The 4,850-nt window shown below is 36.6% G+C and overlaps 1 pseudogene; it reads left to right on the forward strand.

The window, feature by feature from the left end:
* The first annotated feature begins 3,931 nt into the window (after positions 1–3,931).
* On the forward strand, positions 3,932–4,050 carry LOC145277140 (5S ribosomal RNA; annotated as a pseudogene).
* Positions 4,051–4,850: the final 800 nt, after the last annotated feature.

A 4,850-nucleotide genomic window follows, 5' to 3' on the forward strand; every position in this document is an offset into this window, starting at 1 on the left:
TCTTTCACAAAAAATAAATTTATAGCCTTATTTTCAATTCATAAACACATTCATTAAAAAAATTTGAACTATTTTTATAAAGGATTTAAACATTATTGACAATAAATTTCTTAAATTTTACGCTTAAACCGAGCAATTACACACACGGATTTGAAAAAGCACGAATACAAGACGTTTTTTTTCTCTTCTGGAAGTTCAACCTCTTAATAATAACATTATGAAGAAAAAGAAAAGAAAAGAAAACTACATCGGACTATCCTCACCTTGATACAGTCATGTTTTTTGTGAAAATTCGGAAATAACAATAAAAAATAAATTAAAATGATTTTATCATTTCTTAACCTTTTCATATTTACAAATGTTCTTATTTAAATTTATAAATTCAAATTTCAAATATTCTCATTTAAATTTATAAAAATGTTTTCTAAAATGTGTGACTTTCCATTTCTTAAATTTTGCGCGTGAACCAAGCAATTATGCACAAGGATTTAAAAAAAGTACCGATACATGACGTTTTTTTTTTCTTTTTGAGAGGCTTGACCTCTTAATAATAAGATGAAGAAAAAAAAACTACATTGGATTATCCTCTCTTTGATATAGACATGATTTTTGCGAAAATTCGGACTTTACCAACAACAAAAAGGTAAATAAAAACGATTTTATCATTTCATAACATTTTCAGGTGTCCAAATATTCTCATTTAAATCTATTATCATATTTGTTTGTGTAGCCAATTAATGTAATTTAACATTTTTTTATAATTCAAATTATACGTTTTTGTTTTGAAAAAAGATTTGGTTTTTTATTAACGTTTACGTAATTCCTTTCAGATTAATTTTTACATACTTGTTATTAAAATTATTGAAAAGAAATTAATTAAAATTTAAAGAAAGGAGGGATTGTGTAAACATTAGGGTTTTTTTTTTATTACATTTTCACCCCGAACAAGGCACATTGCCACTTTGATGTAGGGGCTACCATCAGGGACATAAGCTACAGAGGTACTATGTAGGGAGTTGGGTAGTAAGATATCGGTTCATGTTACACTTTCTGCATGTCAGTACAGTTGGAGAAGCAGGGACCCTGAAGGAAATTCCAAAGTCTAGCGGTTCTTGGGAAGAAACTACTGGAATAGAAGGCTCTCTTACATCTAGGGATCTCTACTGTGAAGAAGTTGGATTTAGCTGCTTGTCGAGTTTGTTGGGGGTATTTACATTGAGGGGGTACAAGTGCTTGCAGTTCGTCAGCATTATATGTTAATTTTTATTTTATTTCGGACTATTAGTCTCATCTTTATTAGTTGTTGTTTTTGTTTATGGAAGATCAGATAATAAATAAACGTGGATTTATAAGATCAAAGAATCCAACCTTGATCGCCCTTCGGGGCCCGTGGCGCAGTTGATAGAGACGTTGAATCTCTACGGTTCCAGATGAACATTGTCTGAAGGAAGCAGTTTCAATCCCACTCAAAGCGTGCCAGAGGTAATTGGTCAAAAATGTGGTGAGACGGCAACAACTACGGATGGCAGTGATGGCTGAGAATGCAGTTAGGAGATTCGAAGTTCCTATCCGTCGCGGTTACTACCTGACGAAGGCCAGAGGAAGTTGGCCGAAACGTTGTGAACCAATAAAAAAGATCCATAAACAACAACTAATAAAGATGAGACTAATAGTCTGAAATAAAAATAAAAATTAGTTTCAAGTATTTCTTATATGAAAATGTAAATGTAAAAACATTGTAAAGCAACAATAAAGTCTTATTGTTGTGAAGTTTGTGGTAAATCATTTGCAAAACATTCCGATGTTAAAGTCAACATGCAAACACACACTTGAGAAAAACTTTATTCTTATGATGTATGTGAAAAAGCATGTTCAACAAGTTCTAGTTTAAAGGCTAACACACTGACACATAACACATTTGAAGTGTGTGGCATGGCATCTTAAAAATATTCTGAAACTAAAGAGCACCTATGGACATATTGTAATACATTTCCCAACAACTAGGATAACGCAGCGTTATAACAGCCTCAAAATGTTCACCACAAGAGAACTAGACTACATGTCTTAAAAAATAACAGCTCTTTTGGTGAGCAACAGATGTCCTCTGAAAAACCCAATAAAAATTTCCACAATAGACCTACTCCAACAACAACCATCGACTTCATCATCAGAACCCATCCAGCTTTTCCATCACATACCCAGCTCTCCTGGAATTCCTGTGTCTCTGGAGTCTGCGGGTGACATAACACCTATCCTCACAAACACTCTGCTGGGAACACCACAACCACCGACCCAGGAATTTACATCACCTGACAGGACACCATCACCAGAATCACCATCACTATCACCTAGACTAGACCACCACCAGCTGTACTCCCAGAAGCAGATGAACAGGTAGCTTTGGAGGAAGAGCTCAGCAGCATAATTGAGGAGGTGAGGTGTATGAGAATGAAGGGCCACATTTGTCTAAGATCCAAGCTGCTAGAAGAGCAAACACTGTTATAGCCAAAGTTAATAGGCTAATACCAACAACAGTAACGCTCATAGAACTCAACCAAATCACATATACAGCTGGACTCTACATCGATAGAAAAATTAACCCTCGAACATTCAACCACAACCATTGAATAGGGCCCAGAGCCTCTAGACAAACACCTCACTGGAAGACCAAGCTTCAAAAACAACTAAACCTCTGCAGGAAGGAACTAAGCCAAATAAAACAGTTCCCTTGGTACAGGGTCGACAAGACCACCATCAGAAAACTATATACCAAATACCATCATGAGAACATTGAGGGGTTGCATAATACAACTAGGGAGTTGGAGGGGAAATACCTTGCCCAGAGGATTAAAACCAGAACAAGATCAACTCCCAGATTCAAAGTAGGCAGTTTAAAACAAACCAAAGGACTTTTTACAGGCAGCTTATAAGGGACACCATTACTGTAAATAGTCCACCTGCAGAGGAAGACCTGGAAAACTACTGGAGGCCTCTATTTGAAACAGAAAGCAAATACAATCAAAAAGCCCGGTGGATTGAAGATATTATTAAACTCAACAAAACCAAGCCTCAGATACCAGAATCAGTCATAACTCCTGGTACAGTAACAAGAAAACTGGCACAATTATTCAACCACAAAGCACCTGGCATCGACAATGTCCAAAACTTTTGGCTGAAACAATTGACTGCACTCCACCACTACTACAGTGATTGCTTCAGGAGGATGCTAAGAAGTGAAGAAGCAAAACCACCCTGGCTGACAGAGGAGGACACAAGCCTCATACCCAAGACCAAGGAAACAATGCCCAAATAAATACAGGCCAATATGCTAACAACTACGTACAAGCTTTTCACTGGTCTGGTAGCTGACAATATATATGACCACCTATCTTCTGGGACCTACCTTGAAAAAAGGCAGACAGGGGACAGAAGAAAAGACCAGCTATTGATGAACAAGACCATCTTAGAAGACTGTAGGAAGAGGCAAAGAAACCTGAGCATGGCATGGATCGATTATCAGAAGGCATTTGACAGCATGCCACACTGATGGTTTCTTCGGTGCCTTGAGTTATAGAAGATCCACCTGATAATTAGACAAACACTGGCTGCTCACCTCCAGATGTGAAAAACCATAATATCATTAAATCACAATGGAGGAAAGACCATCATCCATGAAGTAAAAATCAAGAGGGGAATATTCCAAAGTGACAGTTTATCTCCCTTACTCTTCTGTATGGCAATAGACCCACTCAGCAAGCTCCTGAATAATAACCTGAGAGAAATATTTTACTTGTGAAGTGTGTGGCAAGCATTACACAAAAAAATTAATGCTATCATACACATGCAAAGAACACACACAGAAGACAAACTTTATTTTATGTGAAATTTGTGGCAAAGCATTTGCAACCAACACAGCAGTAAAAGCACATGTGAACACAGCTATATCACATTGAAAACACCGGTTCTCATCTTATCACCGAAGTTAAGCAACATAGAGTCTGGTCAGTACTTATATGGGTGACCGCTTGGTAATACCAGGTGCTGTATTTCAATAAAAGGGAGAGAACTTGAATGCCTACTATTAAGCACTATCTTTGAGTGTCTAAAGGGGTTGCCAGAACAACTTGGCATCAGGATACTTTTCCCTAGAAGTAAAACCTGACCAAATATTCAAAATAACATTTTGTATTCGCAGCCCAAATAAGATCTTCTCACTATGGCTAACTTACATTAGCTTTTACAAGGAACTGTGCAGCTTCTCAAGTGATGTTACCTCAAGTAGCAGCACAAAGCTGGATACTCCACCAGACTAGATTAATTCTTGTCCTGGAATCTAGTAAGACCAAAAGATCAAAATGAAAGATATACTACAACGTATAAAAATGGTTAATTTGAGAGAGGAAAATTATGTTCTCAATTCTTTACTAACTCAGTGTTTGAGATATAAAGAACTTTAATGGAACATTTGAATATCTGTGTATCTCATATAGAGTTCAAGTGTTAGCCCCAGGTAGTGGGCCCCTTGATTTCTGAGAACTTCGACTGAAGTAAAATAAAACAAAAAAGAGAGAAACGTTATTCTCGTAAAATATATGGTAAAGCATTTACACAACAATGTCATGCTGCAATACACATGCAAAGAATACACACTGGAGAGAAACATTTTCCATGTAAAGTGTGTGATAAAGCATTTGCAACCAATGTTGACTTAAAATTACACACAAGAACACACACTGAATGACTACGAAATTCCTACAGCTACATAGAAAATGGGCTTTTAAGCCTGACATAGTGATATCAGACAAAAAGAAGAAAGTGTAAACCTTAGTTGAAGTCAGCGTCTCTAATGA

Source organism: Euprymna scolopes, chromosome 5, assembly GCF_053919585.1.
Source record: "Euprymna scolopes isolate OS-2025 chromosome 5, ASM5391958v1, whole genome shotgun sequence".
In the NCBI taxonomy this organism is placed as follows: domain Eukaryota; kingdom Metazoa; phylum Mollusca; class Cephalopoda; order Sepiida; family Sepiolidae; genus Euprymna; species Euprymna scolopes.